This window comes from Canis lupus, chromosome 4 (genome assembly GCF_003254725.2).
Source record: "Canis lupus dingo isolate Sandy chromosome 4, ASM325472v2, whole genome shotgun sequence".
In the NCBI taxonomy this organism is placed as follows: domain Eukaryota; kingdom Metazoa; phylum Chordata; class Mammalia; order Carnivora; family Canidae; genus Canis; species Canis lupus.
In genome coordinates, this window is record NC_064246.1 from 63,771,005 (window position 1) to 63,790,100 (window position 19,096).

The following is a 19,096-nucleotide window of genomic DNA, read 5'->3' on the forward strand; positions in this document are numbered from 1 at the left end:
TTAGCTTCTTATATATTTTATTTCTTCCATTTCATGTGCCAATCATATCCACAACTTTTTTTTTTTTTTTTTGACACTTGTCTCTCTCTCTCTTTCCATCCCTCCCTCCCTCTCTCAACTTAATTATGGATAACTTGACTGAAATAGCTGTCAGGAGGGAACAAAACTCTTAGTCTTTTTTTCCATGTTCAATTTTGTCCAGCCTAAAGAATTCATTGAGAAGCACCTTAATTTATTTAGGGTTTAAAAAAAGTATGCAGGTTGGACCATTGATTTTATCATTGCCACAAATTCTCACTGGCCTTTGTTAGTCAGACATCTTCTGAGTTTTATCAGTTAAGGATGGAATCAGTTCCCACTTACAACATCACAGTTCTGGATTCTCACTAGTACCTTTCACAACATGCTTCAAAAGCAGCCAATTTTCTTGGACCTCTTTTTTGTAGCACATTTTCAAACATAAGCAATAATACTAAACACAAACTATTAGTATTTTATTTCCCAACATCTTTGACTAAAATGACAATATATTTCAGTATTTGTCTACCTTTCAAGTTATCATAAATAAAAATGTAACCAAATATTTCAACTTAGCATAACATGAATAGTTGACTTCCGAGCCTCAAACTTCTCTCCATCTTCTTCCCTATCTTAAAGCTTATGCCACATATTTCAATTTTTTAATGGTAGAACTTTACTCTTGAATAAATTTCTGTATGTATGAGTCAGGAGAGACTAGGTTACACTTCAATAGCAAGTAATTCGGAAAACTCAGAGGCCTAATATTGTAAAGATTTATTTGTCATATATTCTACATGTCCTTTAAAGGGTGGCAAAGGATTCTGCTCCATATTGTCACTGCTTTGACTGTGGCACATGGATTGATGACCTAGAGGGATTGTTGGTCATACTGCTAGGTTTTTATATGATAGTACAAGTGAAAGGAACATGCTGGGTCTCCAAGCTTCTGCTTTAAATAGCACACATCACTTTTTGTTTGGCAAATCAAGTCATATAGCTACGTGGAGTTCAAGTGAGTGAAGTTCCTCAACCACTATGCAGTGATGACATTTTGGATACAACACCAAACACATGATCCACGAAAGGAAGAACTTATAAGCTGCATTTCATTTAAGTTACAAATGTCTGCTTTGCCAAAGGCACGTCAAGACAATGAGAAAACATGTCATAGACTGAGAGAAAATATTTGCAAAAGACAACTCTGATAGAATACTATTTTTTAATATGCAAAGGACTCTTAAAATTTATCAGTAAGAAAATGAACAACATGGATAAAAACTGGGCAAACGACCTGAACAGATATCTCACTAACAAAAGACATACAGATAGCAAACAAGCATATGAAAAGATAGACCATATCTTATGTCATTTGGAAAATGCAAATTAAAATAATAAGGAGACACCACTATAGGCTTATTTCATTGGCCAAATTCTAGAACACTGTTAACATCAGATGGGAGGATGTGGAGCAACAGGAACTCTCATACATTGGTGACAGGAATGTAAAATGGTACTGCCACTTTGGAAAACAGTTTGACAGTTTCTTATAAAACTAAATGTATTCTTATCATATGATCCCACTGTAGGTTTATAATTCCATTTTCTCCAATCTAATGATACATGTGCTGCTTGCCTCTCTACTAGAGTCTTGATCCATCATCTCCTATTCTCTCAGTTCTTTTATTTTTCTTCTCATTTACATGTTTGTTTTGTGTTGTGTTGCTTTTAAAAAATAACATCCTTACTGGTAGCATTCTGAAAAAAAAGCAAGAGTATCAGATAGAGTCTTAGAAAATTGCCTACATCCACTTTTTTTGATCTACACAAAGAAAATTTCAGGGATGCCTGGGTGGCTCAGCGGTTGAGCATCTGCCTTTGGCTCAGGGTGTGATCTCGGCATCTCGGGACTGAGTCCCACGTCTGGCTCCCAGCATGGATCCTGTTTCTCCTTCCTCTTCCTCTGTCTCTGCCTCTCTCTGTCTGTCATGAATAAATAAATAAAATCTTTAACAAAAAACTTTCAATGTTAAACTCAAATATTATGATCTCTTCAATATCCCATTTGTACAAGACTGTCAATTTTTAAAATTTTTAAATTTCTGTAAAATATCATCAGCGAAAATATATTTTACATGTCAGTTAAGAAAAAGCCTTTATAATTAGCTTATATATACAATATAGATTGTAATTAAACATACAAATAAGTAGTTCAACTTCCTTTTTTATCAGGCTTTTTTTTTTTTGTACCTGATTTTTTCAGAGATATTGTTCATCTGCTTAATTTGCTTAATGTGAGTAATATATCTCCTGAATATAAAAATAAACATCATTGTTGACAGGTTTTGACTAGCCCACTCACAGCCACAATTGAATCATACTGAATTGAAACCAGGCTTCCTTTGATTCTCCACATCTTTTCTCAAATATCCAGTAGTGAGACAAGTTTGAGCCTTCATAATCTAACTCAGATATGGAGCAGACAAAGTTTGAAAAGTGTTGCAGGTGACCTTCTCTATTTCTTCAAAATATAATTTGTTAATTTAATGATATCAGTTGAGGTGGTGCTACCACATGCAGACAAGATGCTGGGCACAAAGGGCACCACAGCCAACAGGAAAGATTAATCCTACCCATTTTACAAACAATTATTTAATAACACTTAAACTCTTCTCTAATTTCTTTCTTATTAAAGGGAGGAATAGTACATTTTATGATATTAACTTCATTTGACAAACAGAAGCAGAAAATCCTCTGCAACATCCAAGCAGTTTCTTATTCTGGATGTGTCTGTCCCATGCCCTTTTTGTACATGATCAGAAGTAGGTGAAGATTCAAATATTTGACTCTATTCATCTGTCCCACTTGCATGTGGCTCCTTCCATGGGTAGGCTTTAATTCCTAACTCTAGGGATGCTCCCATATAACAACACTTCATTGTTGCCAGAAAAAAAATTCTTCACCTTGGGCTGGCTCTATATCCCCTTTTCCCCTTACTCCTTATTTTTTCTTACCTCCCACCTCTTCTTTTAAGCTCAGCTTCTTGTGTGAATTATCAGTTATTTATCATTTCCATGGATAGATAGGGCCCAGGGTAGAAGATAGGAGAGAAGGGAGAAGATTTCTTTGTAATTTAGCCTCAGTGTGAACCTTTCACAGGGCCAAGATTAGCCTCTTGTTGGCATATCTCTTGGGTGGTTTTATATGAAAGAAATTTATATGTTTTGATTAGCTTGCCTTGCATTACCAAACCCTCTTCTCTTATCATTGTAAATGTGAGGTTGCACAAAGGTGTATAAGACTGTCAGAAGACTCACAAAATTTATATAACTGACACTTATGAAAAGCATTCCAGAGGTAAAAGAGGGGGTTTTGAGGATCTTTTATAAAAGTAACTAATCTAATATAGGTAGTCAGAGAAGACTTCTGTGGAGTGATTTTTGTTCTTATCTTAAAGAAAGTAGTAATTGATGGGCGTCGAAGATTAAAAGTCTGGAAACAGTTTTGCAAGCAGAAGTAACAGCATATTTCTACCTATAATGGGGAATTGGGGGGCAGAGTGGGGAAAGCAAGGTAATTTAGATAGACAGCTAGTATGACAGGACAAAACACAAAAGGCACAGTAAGTAAGATGAGTCATGGGATGACATGAAATGAACAGTGAAAATCCATATAGTATATGTTACACATTTTGATATTTATTGTAAGAGTGACTGTAAGCCATCAATAGGAATTTTACTCTATTTTAATTTGATTTTGATTGAGGTGCAATTTAAGTACTATAAATTCACCAATTTTAAGTGTACAATTAAATTGGCTTTGATAAATGTATGAAGTAATGGAACCACTACTAGAATCATGATATAGAACATTTCCATCTCCCTCAAATTCCATTTCACAGTTATTTCATTTTTAGAATCTCATATGAATGCAATCATACACTTTCTTTGGTGTCTGGCATCATTCATATTCACTCATCAAAATGTTTTGATATTCTTCAATGCTATTACATGTATCATAACCTTTTATCATATTAATATCCAGATTAATTTTTTTATAAATTCTTCTTTGTATGGTTTATTTAATTTTGAATCCTTAGTCTGGTATTCAATCTGAAATTATGAAATTGTTCTTAAAGAATATACAATCCACTTTATTTTGTTCAATTTTATGATAACAGTTCCCAGAACATATAGAATATAATGTATGAGAAGTCTGCTTCTCAAAACACAAATCTTTTGCTGTAACCTTGAAAGAAAATCAATGTGGTTGATTTGCCCCTGTTTTTTGCATTTCAATCTATTTTTCTATAGCTTTCATCTCCTAAATATATTCCAAAAGGGTGTTCATAAGCTATTCTTTAAAAGATTTTAAAATAAATGAAATCTAAAAAATGGGGATTGGGGGCACACCTGGGTAGCTCAGTTGGTTAAGCATCTGCCTTCAGCTCAGGTCCTGATCCCAGAGTCCTGGAATTGAGCCCAGAGTCAGGCTCCCTACTTTGAGGGGAGCCTGCTTCTCCCTTTTCCTCTGCCTGCTGCTCTGCCTACTTGTGCTCTCTCTCTCTCTCTCTCTGTCAAATAAATAATTAGAATCTAAAAGATTTTAAGCAATGTGTAAATTGATCTGTTGAGGGACAGATCCAAAGAGAAACTTGATTTGTTCCTACATAGTAGATTTACAGATACTCCATAAAAAATCATCCATATTAAATCTATATTTTTGATTCTAGGAAATGACCTAAAGCTAGACTTTTTCATTATTGCATTTTTATATATATGAATGAAGAAATAGATGATTGTTGAACTGTGCTTTGAAAACATAATGACAATCATTAATAATAAAATGATACCTGTTTGTGTTCATTGATTGTGATTCTGCTAGTAAGAATGACCTTTTGGATGCAGAAGAAATGAAATGCTAGAATATTTTATTGGTTTACCTAGTTGTGACTCAATATTAAAATAATAGGCAGAAAAATCAAGAAATTAAAAATTCATCTTCATTTGAGTTACAAAGAGTTCCTCAAGAACATATTTATTTATTATTGGGTCCTTGTTTAAATTAACTTTTCAGTTGCATTTCAAAGATGAACCAGAATTTATCACTTTATGATGCCTACTGAGCAATTATTTAGGCCTTTTCCTCTCTTAAATTCTATTAAGATGACAGGATAAATTTTTAAAAATGAGAAGAAAGCCATATATTACTTGAAAGTCAAAAACAGTGCCAAAAGCAAGCCCTACTATTAAGGAATTTCTGGAAGATATAATACAAATGGAATCTAACTAGTGGTAAAACTCCACAGAGCCTGGAGACTTATACAATCTTACACAGGGAATGGACAGAGCATCCAGTAAATGAATTTTCACAGGAAATAAAAACATGAAAATATTCCAAGGCGGGAAGAGCAGGAGATGAGATAGTAATCAGTGATAGAGTGATTGATTCACATGGAGTTAAAGGGCAGTGGAACAGCTGCACGAGGATCCATTTTCACAGCAGTTGCTAGGACATTTGCCCCAAGACTAAAAGCCAGTAATAGAGTTCTTTAGCTGAAGTGGAGCATATGCTAATGGAGACTCTCAAGCTGCAGATATAGATAGAGCCAAAAGAAAAGCAGAAAGAGCTCACATAGTTGGAAGTCAAGCTACTCATACACCTTGCTTATCTGTACAAATCCTTAAAATCAGAGTATCTATCATCAGAATCAGCATTTGCCAATGGTGCTTCGGTTGTACTCAGGAAATATTCTCTATCTACTAAAACTGGTAAATCTAGACTTTTTCTTAAAGGTAGAAATAAATGAAAATCAGTAAAGTTTAGAAGTTTTCCAATATCATTTAACTGTCTCAACAAGATATTACTTTCCTGAACTAATAAAAGAAGCATCTATCTATTAATAAATAGAATTAATAAAAGTTGCCAATATGGTTGGTCAATTCAGAGAGATTTAAAATAATTCCTTTAACAGGAGAACAATAACTAAAATTATGATACTGAAATCTCAATAAAAGAAATAATCCTCAAGAAAACAGAAATGATTAAAGGGGCCAAATAATAGGATTTATACTAGAACTAATTGGCAAAATTAGAGTGGTACATGAAGGTATAACATTTATAACACAAGAAAAAGAATTTAAAAAAATGGTTGCTGAAATTAAATCTCAATAGATAAGCTGTATAGCGGAATGGAACTGACGGAAAATTATGTTATTGAATTAAAAAAGAGAGCTAACTTTTTCTCAGAATTCAATGGAAAATGAATAAAGGTTAAAAAAAATGTGAGAGTAATTTGTAAAATACAAAGGCCAGATGCAGGAAATCCAACAGCACCAATAGCACCAATATGTTTATTCCAGAAAGAGATGATTGAAAGAAGATCAAATCAATGAAATAATAGAAAATACTCCTGAAAGACTTGATGTTTAGGTAGCAAGGACTCACCAACTTCTATATACAAATATTTCAAAGGTAAATAAATCTAATGAACACATACTAATTTTCTTAAAATATAGAAACACAAACACAGCTCTGAGAGGGAGGCAGAGACAGAGAGAGTGAGTCAGAGAGAGAGAGAGAGAGAGAAAGAAAGAGAGAGAGAAGGATTACCTGTAGGTTTTATTGTCGTATTACCTGAGGTTCCTTTTATTTGAGCACTGCTCTTCTACATGTATTTGTCAGGTGTGATTCTATTTCTCTTGAATTTCAGAACACAAATCAGTTTAACTGGCCAGGGAGTTGCATTCCTTTGAGTACAACTATTAGTCCATAGGTAGGTATTTGACCTGGGTGGGTTTCTCCAAAGTCATTTTACAGGGATGGATGAGAGAACTCTGGGAGAAAAAAACATCTCTCTTCTCTGATTGTAAGGTACAAAGAACTGGATGTCAAGAGCGCCAGTTAACATTCCAGTGTGTGTTGTGTACTTGTCTGATTGTGCTGCCCCCCCCCCCTTTTTCTTTCTTTCTAGATTTACATGGCCATTCCTCCTGCTTGATGCTTCCAGTGTTCTTCTGGGAAGATTACCCGGCACTAATCATATTCTTGTAGCCATGTGGGGATTGTTTCGTTCTTTACTAAAGGGAGGCTCTTTGATCTTAGCCACCTCTGTGGGATGAAGGGGGAAAAGTAACATGGTATAGAATGCCACTTGGTCAATGCCTCATGTCACTCTGAGCTAGGATGTAACACATCAGAGTCTTAGCTCCACCTTGTACACTTCTGGCCATCCCCAGGGTTTCCCATTGCTATCGAAGCTTAAAATGTCCTATAGCCTCTTCAACACCGCTAGTGAACACTAGCTCATCAGACTGTGCTCAGCTGCAGGCTGAAGGTTAGGAAGGGGAAGACTACTCCTGGCTTCCTGGCTCACTTGTGTCCTTTCACTTGTTCTGCTGCTGCTGCTACCATGGGGGCTTGCCTGTCAGTTGCCCAAAGAGGCCAGATGGTGCAACCCAGCACGGTAGTAGGGCTGACCTTGTACAGCAACCTTTGACCAAGACCCTGGACATAACAGTTCTCTCTTCCTCTCCTGATACAATGTTTCAAAATGCAGTTCATATTATATACTGGACATTATTCTAAGTACTTGACATATATTAATGAATTAATAGGTAAGATCTATTATTACTCCTGCTCGACAGATGAGGAAAATTAGAAAGAAAGGAAGTTGAGACCTGGCAAAGGTGCAATGTCAGGTAGTATAATTTGTAGTTTAGTTTCTCCAAAACATTAGAAGACAGTGATAGTTCTCAGCACACTCTGCTGGATGATACTGAAACTAACTAGATCCAGTTGGCAGGACGCATGTGCCATGGAGAAAAGGAAGAGAAAGCGTTGTCTCACTAAATACAATGTTAGTGCTCAGGCAACCTCTCAGGGGGACATCCATTCTCATTCTAACTACACATAACTAAGAACATGATTTTCCTTTGACTTTAAGAGAGAAATGAAATAGATCAAGGATCTTGAGGTCCAGTAGCAGGTTGTCAGGTCCATAAAAGTCCAGTACTGCAGAGATGCAACTCCCTAGCTATCCACGTGTTTGGGAGCAGAGCTTCTGCTCAGGGACAGTCCCTTGATGGAACTGACAGTCCTATAGGCTTTGGCTCAGCCAGCCCTGGTAAAGCACGGAAGTGCTGCATCGTTGGCATTGGAGTAGTCTGATGCTTTAAAAATGCTTTTGCCCTCCCACTCACCGAATACAAGGCAAAAGCAACGGTTCCGCCTGCACAATTCCACCCAAATGCTGATTCAGATCTCTGGCACTGGAAACGCAAAGCAGTATTCTAGTTTTGTCGATGTATACACACCCTAACCACAGCCTCCTAGTCATCCAGGAAACTGACAGAACCACCAGCCCTTCCTAGGCCCGTGATGGTGAGGGTGATTGCACAAAAGCAGATTTCCAACTTAGAACTTTACCTTTAGGGAAACACAAGGGCTTCAGGGCAGAAATACTCCCTTAGCCTGCTGATGTCACTGAGCAATAACCAGGACCGATTCGGGGACACACAGGCACCTAACTGTAATTCCCAGAGAGAAAATAAAACAGATTTTGGAAAGAACAAAACTGATACTGATATTTCTGCATTTAAAAATGTGAGGGTTTAAGTGATTATATCTGGCTAACAATGTTAACGACTTCAGAATTTTAAAGTCCAGGAATTTCCTGGCTTCATACAAGTTTGTACCAGATGTTTAAATGTTTTGCTGGGAATTTCAAAATCAGCTTCTCTCTTTCTCATTCTCTCTCCCTCTCCCTCTCCCCCCCCCCTGCCCCCACATACAAACACTCCTCTCTCTGGCTTTTACTCTCTTGATCTCATTCTCACTACTCTGTCACCCTCTCACCCTCACCCTGTCCTTTCCTCATCAGTCAGATTTTATCCCAGATCTGCTTTGCTGTATGTTGGGTCCATTTTGCAAAATCCAAATTTTGAACTCCAGGTTCTAGAGTAAAGTAAATCAACTGATACAGTCACCGAAGTAATCAGCTTCTTAAAAAAGAAGATAGAAGCAGGAACAGGAAACTACTCAGGGCAAAAACTATTCCTATATGTCCAGCCATAAACACTCTTTGAGAAAATGAGTTGACTTTAGAGTTATTTTAATTTTAACTTAATTTTATTGTGTCTGCTTGTGTTTGCAAACATTTCTGACAATCTTTCCATAGCTCTTGCTTTCTGTCAAGTTTACAGGTGAAATTGGTGTGAAACTGTGAATTATAGGTTCTGATTGAATCAGCATGTAGTAAGCTAGGATTAATTGATTTGACTACAGATTAGAGTGAGAACATCTTTCGGAAATGTGTTGCTATCCATGTAGACATAGCCATAGGATCAACTGACATTTTCTGTCAAAGTCCACCTCATTCATTGAGTACAGTCTGCTCCCGAGATAGCAAAAAAATTTTTGATAGATGAAATGCCCGAATACATTCATGTTCTTTAAAAAACAAAGCTCTAGCTGGGCCATTAAAAACAATTCTTCAAAATAGAAACTGACAATCCTTCCATGAGAGGGTAAGTGTGACTCCATTGTTAGAGCTCGCTATAGCTCCCATACCATTAAAAATTGGATTTTGATCTGCTAATGAAAGTGACGTTTTGATTTTACTGTCTCTTCTCACTGCTCGTCTTACATTGACAATTTGTAGTCAAAAAGGAACAAATCACGCAGATAATTTGAATATTGGCTTTGTCTTCCCTTCTGTCTACCTTTTCTAAATAGATGAACTGACAAGTGATGCCTTGGTTTATCTAATCTCAACAAATCTCTTCTGCTCTGTTCAATAATGCCACTTGACACCTCTCACAGGTTCATTTACGTTAGCATGCAGATTGTTTCTCTACACAGATTTTATGTAAGATTAACAAATTATTTAGTATGGGGTTTAAACAGATAATTAAAATAAAGCAATGTATTAGCTTCCACTACCCCTTTATAACTTCTAATAAAACAAATGGGCTGTGTCGCAATATAATCACTTGCGTCATATTTTTATGTCCTTTTGTTTCACATTTCTTTCTATAACTTTTATTAATTAGCATAAAAGTTTTTTTTTATTTTTTTTTATTTATTTATGATAGTCACAGAGAGAGAGAGAGAGAGAGAGAGAGAGGGGCAGAGACACAGGCAGAGGGAGAAGCAGGCTCCCTGCACCGGGAGCCCGATGTGGGACTCGATCCCGGGTCTCCAGGATCGCGCCCTGGGTGAAAGGCAGGCGCCAAACCGCTGCGCCACTCAGAGATCCCCAGCATAAAAGTTTGAATACAATCCTATGTCATGTCTTCTAGGAGAATATAAAATACTAAGTAAGTATTTGTACACACATATGAAAATATATGTTTTATGAACAGGTATTTTTATATGGTATCAGCAAATTAGATTTTAAAATTTAAAAATCATAGACCTGTGTATTTAAGATTTTAAATTATATTATGATAAAGCTGCACTATAGAGAGTCTTCCTTTGAAGGATCAGCATTATTAATTTCTCTGAATATATGTTAGACAAAGAAAACGTATCTTTATGTATGTATCCATACATATGTATCCATTATTTTTGACATTTATCATAATATTCTTCTGTACCTTGATCTTTTTACCCTTTATTGATGTTTCTTGAGAGTTCTCTAAAGTAACATGTGGCTTATGTCTCAGGCTGCTGTTTCTTTAGTCCAACCTAGAAGTCTCACAGAAGTAGAAGAAAAGTGATTTGAAGAAATAAAGTACATCTGTGAGAAATACTTGAGAGAGTAGACAGGGGAGGGAGGTTATTAAAGTCCAAGGAGAAGCAATGGCAGCCTGAGAGAGAGGCAAGCCTAGTGTCATTGTTAATAGGAAATAGGATGGGAGCTTTTCAGTGCCCTTCCCTCTGTCACATTTTGGGTGTGTATCACCCCCTGTATTTTCACTACTTCAGAGTAAACAGTACCAGAGCCAACACAACAGCCCTTACTCAGTAGATAACAGGTGAATAAAGACTAGCTGGATCCTGAGTTTTCTTACCTTACTTCCAAAATATGGCTTGACAACCATAATTACTTGAGACAGCTCAACATAGAGCACTATCAAGAAGAGGTATCAAAATTCCCTGAGATACAGAGTCAGTTAGTTAGGAAAGAACAAAGAGTTTGTCAAACCCAATCCATAATGTTCTGGGAACTTTTTCTAAGGACATGTTTCACCTCCGAACCCATCAGAAATTTTACAATTTACAAGTGAGAATTAGGTCTTGGGTCTGTTACTTTTAATAAAATTAGTCAAGATGACTGACAAACTATGGGGAAATAATCTCACAAGTAAGATAACCACACATAGAGGAGCACAAACAAAATAAAAGAGAAATGACAAAACATTATATATACTATACTGGATAAACCAGAATTTTGTTGTTGTTGTTGGTTGGATAAACCATAATTAATACAGCATGTGAGTCAAGAATTTCTCAACACTGCATCCATGGAGCTATTGATAATTGAAGAAGGAAGTCATTAAGGAGGCTACTGGTAATAAAAAATTATATGTAATAGTTGGAATGAAGAGCACGTATATGAGGTAAAGGGAAATAAGATAGAGCCAAAGAATAAATTTTGGAGCTGAAAGATCAGTTGTAGAAGGCAATCAGGAAAGGCAGGGTAGAAAATATAAACAAAAATCTAACAAACTTGGAATATAAGAGTAGAAGTAGCAAAGTTATAATAGACCAAAAAAAATAGATAAAAGGATCAGATAAACTCTCTGAAGAAATAATGACCAAGATTTATAAAGAACTAAAGACTGAAGGATGAATGTTCAATATTAACATGTTACAATCTTAAGCAGCGTAGATGGAAGAGTCCCCCATCAAGATAAATGACAGTGTAATATAAGGACAACAAAAATCAAAAGAAGTTCCAAAAGTTACTAATAAGAAAGGATCATCCACAAAGGAAACATAATTATATTGATAACAAATTTCTCAATAGAGAGGCTAAAGACAAGAGAACTTTGGGGATTATTTATAAAGTTTCTAGAGAAATGACATTTGGAGCTAGAATTTTATATATAGCCATATTTTCCTTTAAATGTGAGGGCTTAACAAGATAAAAGCATGAAAGGCTTAAAGGTTTTTTTTTTAAAAGCTTCTAAATTATGGGATCCCTGGGTGGCGCAGCGGTTTGGCGCCTGCCTTTGGCCCAGGGCGTGATCCTGGAGACCCGGGATCGAATCCCACATCGGGCTCCCGGTGCATGGAGCCTGCTTCTCCCTCTGCCTGTGTCTCTGCCTCTCTCTCTCTCTCTGTATCTGTCATAAATAAATAAAATATTAAAAAAACAAAACAAAACAAAAGCTTCTAAATTATGCTTGCAAGTATGACTGTCACAAGAGGAGAAAAACAGCAAGGAGGATGTTATGAGACATAATGCAATAGGTATAAGATACCACCAGCTTCAAATGAGGTGGTTCCTCAAATAATCAATCTACACCTTATAGAAAACAGCACTACCCCTATATACATAAAGCTGAACCTGGAGAAGACAGATGTAGTTCCTGATGGTCTGATGGCATCATCTTCAGCTGAGCAAACTCTCAGGATTTTGGTCCCAGAACGTTGAATATTTTTTGCTGGAGAATATTGCTACACACTGTATCTTGATGGGACTAACTTCTTTCTGTGTGACCTAAAAGCTCTAATTGTTTTACCAATAAATGTTTGTGCTTAGGTTTTGCTTCTTTTAATGTCACTTGATATTCTTTAATTGTCAACAGTTCATTTTAAGCCATTTATATTTAAAGCGATTACTGAAATTTTGAGTTTATTTTTGCAGTAACCATGTTTTCTTGTTGCCTTTTTAAAAAAATCACTTCCTGCCTTTTGTCTCATTGAGATTTAATTTTTTTATCTATTCACAGTTTTACATTACATGTACTAGTTCTTTTTCAAAATATACAACTTTCCCACGTCGGGCTCCCGGCATGGAACCTGCTTCTCCCTCCTCCTGTGTCTCTGCCTCTCTCTCTCTTTCTCTCTCTGTCTCTGCCTATCATAAATAAATAAAAATAATACTTTAAAAAAATATACAACTTTATAATAAGATCCCAGTGTAAATCACTGTCTTCATCTTACTGTTCGGAAAACACAAAGTATTAAAAGCCCAACTTTGATCCAATTTCTGCCTGAGGCACTTTTGAGCCTTCTGGTTCTCTGAAGTGGCAACTTTGCTCCCACCATCTGATCTGGCTTATTATGGGACTCTTATTTAGATTTCCTCTCTATTTAGAGTTACAGAGATTTTCCTTTTGTTTTAGGACATGAATATACACTTTAATATATATTTTTATTTCTTTATGCTTCCAGTAGTGATGAGCAATTTCAATATATGGAAACTTCATCAACTTCACATAAAATTGTAAGAATTGGGACACCTAGGTGGCTCAGTGGTTGAGCGTCTGCCTTTGGCTCAGGAAGAGCATGATCCTGGAGTCCCAGAGTTCAAGTCCCACATCAGGCTCCCTTACTGGAGACTGCTTCTCCTTCTGCCTGTGTCTCTGCCTCTCTCTCTGTGTCTCTCATGAATAAATAAATAAAATCTTTTAAAAAATTGTAAGAATTAACATCTCTATATTTTTCAATTTTCCTATCCAAGGATATGATACATTATCTGCATATTTAAAAGTTATTTTTTCTATAATGTATTTTGTTTTTTATTAAATGTATAAGTCTAGGGATGCCTAGGTGGCTCAATGGTTTAGCTTCTGCCTTTGGCTCAGGGTGTGAACCTGGAGTCCTGGGATCTGAGTCCCACATTGGGCTCCCTGCATGGAGCCTGCTTCTCCCTCTGCCTGTCTCTGACACACTCTCTCTCTCTCTCTCTGTGTCTCGCATGAATAAATAAATAGAATCTTAATAAATAAATAAATAAATAAATAAATAAATAAATAAATAAATGTATAAGTTCAACCAAATTTTATTGAAACATTATAAAAATATAAGAAATTGGGGCATGTGGGTGGTTCAGTCAGTTAAGCATCTGACTCTTGATTTCAGCTCAGATCATGGCTCAGGCTCCTTGCTGGGTGTGGAGCCTGCTTAAGATTCTCCCTCTCTTTTTCTCCCTCTGCCCCTCCCTACCATCTCTCTCTCTCTAAAAACAAAAAACAAAAGAACAAATATAAGGATAAGAAATAGGACAAGAGCTTTGGTACAAGGCTGTTTATACCCAATTTTTAAAACTCAATGTATGTAAATAAAATAACACTGCATATATAAAAGATATATATATGTATATGTGTGTATATATATGTATACACACACACATGCATACATAAATGGCTATATATTCACACATTACACTAAACACATTAGGTTAGTTGCTAATAGATGTGAACAGAAGGGATGTTTGAGTAGGAATGTAGAAAAAAAGGAATAAAATACATAAATAAAACAAGAGAAAGACCTTGAATAATGATAAAAATAAAATAGAAACTATGGAGAATGGCTATCTTAATTCTTTGTGCAAAAAAATATATTGTGCTAGCAAGCATATGTTATTTCCATATTCAAATGTGTGACTCAATATTAATATACAAGCAACCTTGCATTTAAAGGACTCATTCGCAAGAAATATTCTGAGGTAGAGCCCTTCATATTATTCCCATATTTATAATGACTTGTGATTATTATTCTATTTCAAGTAATAAAATTCAAGTAAATTCACTGTGGAATCTTGAGCTCTCAATACTTAATTTATTTCACTAAGTAATATTAAAAAACTTGAAGAGCCTAAGCAACTTAGTCAATGTTAACATCAACGATAATTAAATAGGACTATGAAAGGAAAAATTTAAGTATCTTTTGGGTACCTAAGTAATTAGAAGATCTCAGCGTTCTGCAAATGAATATAATATGAACAATACACATTCTTTGCCCTAGAACTGAAGCCTTGAAATGTTCATATTTCATAAATTTCTATTTGCCTAGGTCACACATTTTTCCTTTAGTCTGATTTGAGTACAAAATCAAAGTATCGGAAATATTTTCTTGACTCTCTTGCAGAAGAAATTTAAAGATCACATTTATTTTTTCCAGCTTAAGACTTTCAAAACAACCAATCTGTTCTCACTGTATGAGTCATTGAAATATGAAATTTAATAAGGATATGGCAGTACAAATTACTTTTCCAGTAAGTATATATTGGTGGCATCAGCATATGCATTCAAAATTTATCAGTAAATAGGAACAAGGCCCAAATCACATTTCAGACTTCTATTTAGGTACCTTGGATAATATGGAAGAAGAACATTTGGAAAGAGAGACATTTGGTGTACAGCAAGATGACTTCTACATTGGGAGGCAAAAGAACGGCCTTTAGTTTGGCTGGGCTAGAAATTAAATTGCTGATCAAAGATAAGTTTGTTTCATTAAAACTTCAATATAAATGAATTAATTTCAATATCCTTATTTGTAAAATAAAGGATTGAACTGGATTTTTTCTGAAGAATATTCTCCAGTTCTATCATTCCATGAGTCCATTAATTGAACCTAAAAATATTTGAGCCATGAACCTTTTATTGTAGATTTTCTTACCAATGATATATTAGAAGATAAATGGATATAAATCCAACAGCTGGAGTTGAATCTTAGCTCTAATAACCCCTAGCTCTAAGACTTTAGATACTCATATTCTGCAAGTCTCTTTCTGCAAATGTTAAGGGAACATAATACTATCTAACTTGTAAACACTTATTTGAGCACCAACAATAATAAACATAAAGTACCACCAGCATAAATCTAAAGCACATATTGCATACTTCTTGGTCTATAATGTGTTCAATGTTATTAATAAATTATTAACATTTGTATCAGTCCATATTCACACAAATTACTTAGTAAAGTGTTTATTTTTAAAACCAGAGTTAATATATATAATCTTTAAAATTATACAACTGACCAAAAGTTATAGTTAGAAATATAGATAAAAATAAATGAAAAATAAATAAAATATAAACCAATACATGCTAATTTAGCTGCCATTCTACATTAGAAAGCCATATGAGGAAATAAAGCTAGTTATCCTTCTTAAAGGGATCTAATGACATGTAGAAAAGTCTTTTCTTTTTCTCTCCCCCCCCTCCTTTTTTTCAGATAGAGAAAGAGCATGTGAGTAGGAAGGAGCAGAGGGAGAAGGAAAGAGAGAATCTTAAGCAGGATCCATGCTCAGCGTGGAGCTGGGCATGGGGCTAAATCTCACAACCCTGAGATCAAGACTTGAGTCTTTCCCCCCCCCCCAAAAAAAAAGAAAAGAAAAGAAAAGAAAGTCTTTTCTGATGGGAGACTTATCACTAGATTTCCTACTGATAGTAGGTTTTTTTTTTAATATTTTATTTATTTATTCATGAGAAACAAGAGAGAGAGAGAGGCAGAGGGAGAAGCAGGCTCCATGCAGGGAGCCCAATGTGGGACTTGATCATGGGACTGTGGGATTATGCCCTGAGCCAAGGCAGATCCTCAACCGCTGAGCCACCCAGGCGTTCCCTGATAGTAGTCTATATTTAAAGGAGTATTTTGTCATAATCCTTTCTCAAATGCACATGAATGAATAGGCATGAACTATTAAGAATGAAAAGAAAGTCTCTTTTCAAGACGAATATTAAAAACAATCCACCAAGAATTTACCTCAGACTATAGACTATACCTCAGAATGACTAGTAGTAGCACAGGCTGAAAATAAACTTCTCTGTTTTTCTATAAACTGAATACATTTTTATAAATTGGAGAAATGTTTGACTTTGCAGTTTATTCATTAATGATCAAGTAAAGCAAATGTCACATTCTGGGTAATTTTTTCAATTATCATGGCCATGTCATTTACTTGTGAACCAATATTAAATAATACTGAATAAAAGGAGAAAGCTGAGAAAAGCAAACTGGTAAAAAAAAAAAAAAAACGATTATAAGTTTAACATATAACTAAGTTAACTGCGTGAACTAATTTAAAATTAAAATGAGTTGCTTCAAAGAAAAAGCACCTATTATATAAATGTAACAAGATGTTTTACTAAGTAGTGTTGATTTTGAAAACTGGAAATATTATTACCTTAAATCACAGAAAAAAAATAAGGAAAAATTCTTGAAATTTTGCAAAGATATGGAAATACTACCTTGATCAGGCATAACAAAATCTTAAAACAAGGCTTATTGTAATTCAGATGTCAAAAAAATTTTTGTAAGGATTCAGATAATAAATAGTTTTGGCTTTGTGGGTCCTAAAGACATTGAGCAACTATTCAATTCTCCCATAAGTAAGAAGCAATGACAGTGTGTATATAAATGAGCATGGCTGTGTTTCAATAAAACTTTCTTTATAAAAATAGGGAAAGGTTGAATTTGACCAAAGGGCTACCGTATTCTGACCTATGATATAACTAATGCTTCTTGAAATAAAATAAATTAATCCAATGATAACTGAAAAATTTCAGCGCTAATTTACTTTGCTCTCTTCATGTGAAAAAAAGAAACATCAGCTTTTTCTGTAACATTTGTACTTTAAACTTTTCCGGTTAAAATACTGATATGAGAACCAGGCTCTTTCTCAACTTTTGAAGGGACTCATTCTGTTTAATCATTTCTTTCTTTTCAAATAGCTGGGTTTGGAAGAAGCCACAGAAAAGGATGGACAATGAGGAAACAAACCAGTGGTTCGAAAGCTCCCAAAGCAATGGAAAGAGAATCCTGAAGGGACAGGAATGAATCAGTACAAGAAAATTTATGGTCAATAGTACAAACAGGTTAGTGAGTGAGACAGCAAACTAGGAGAAAACAAGCACAGAATTTACTAGTTCCTCCTTTGGTATCTGAAATAGAAACATAAAACCCTTAGGAAATCATCTTCTCTAGTCCTTTGCCTTCAGACAAATGGACATCTATACAATTAATGACAAGGAATTGAGGACTCCAAAACTCTCTGGAGATTTAACAAGTTTTGAGAGAGAATTGCAGAAGAAACTCACTTGAATATAAACCTCAGTGGTTTGAAAGAGTTAATGATCATCATATGATCTCAACATATTACCTGGAATGACAAGTATATTTGACAAGTGTACTAGGGAGAATTGGCCTCCCCGGTTGTCAGCTATTCTTATGCTTTCATTAGGGTTTTTTTACATCTTTTTTTCCCTTAAAAACCAATTCCCTGTCCTTCATTATAATAGGCTTAAAATGTAATATAATTACTCCAGCATAATACAGTTCAATTATAATATTTGCTAAGAAACTGCATTGCCATCTTTTCTCTACTAACATACACTGACACACTTCAAGGGAAATTACTTTGAAGTGTCTAAGATGGCTACTTTTAAACATTAAAACAAAGGTAAGCGTTGTCTATAATTAGCATCTCAGTACTCATTTCTAATTAGGATATAGAAAAGTGGGTACAGAGTGTATTTTATTGACCAAACTGAGGCAACAAATAATTGTATCAAGACAACAGATTTAAATAGCATCCATGGATATATAGCCACTCTCCTTGAAGTGAGGATGATGAGGATTCCATATACATGAGTGACCAACACATGGACCAGGAGAAATTATTCATTTAAGAGTAAGCAGTTGAAAATGTAAAATTTTGTTTTCTTTTAGATCATATATATATATATAGAGAGAGAGAGATAGATCATATAGTCATATCTTTTAAAGTAAATGAACATAGGTATCCAATTAATTATAAATTATATGTGAAATACATTACATTATCATGTAAATAATAATAACCTATGTACATAATAAAGGCATTAAGAATGTTCATCTGGTGCAAAAGCATGTAATCACTGTTCAACATAAAAGAATAAAATATCTATTTGTATTAGTTAATTTGAAGTACTCAATTTGATAAGAATGCCATAAGAGAAATTTATTTACTGGAAAGGAGAATGAACTAGAATAGAAATCTCTTCAATGCTAAGATTTTGTGATAAACCATTGCATCTGCTGCCTATAAGAAAATTCAAAAGTCTGGTCACTGCCAGAGACCCTATTCCCCCATGGGTTACAAGATGCATTTCAGTGAGCAGAATTCATAGTAGCACAG

The 19,096-nt window shown here is 35.0% G+C and overlaps 1 long non-coding RNA gene across 1 annotated transcript in view; it reads right to left on the bottom strand.

Annotated features, from left to right (window-relative positions):
- Positions 1–1,801: 1,801 nt before the first annotated feature.
- Positions 1,802–19,096, bottom strand: part of LOC125754923 (uncharacterized) — a 54,703-nt gene continuing 37,408 nt past the window's right edge. Inside the window, exon 3 of the long non-coding RNA XR_007410071.1 lies at positions 1,802–2,001. This is a non-coding gene — a long non-coding RNA (uncharacterized LOC125754923). The remainder of the gene's footprint in view (positions 2,002–19,096) is intronic.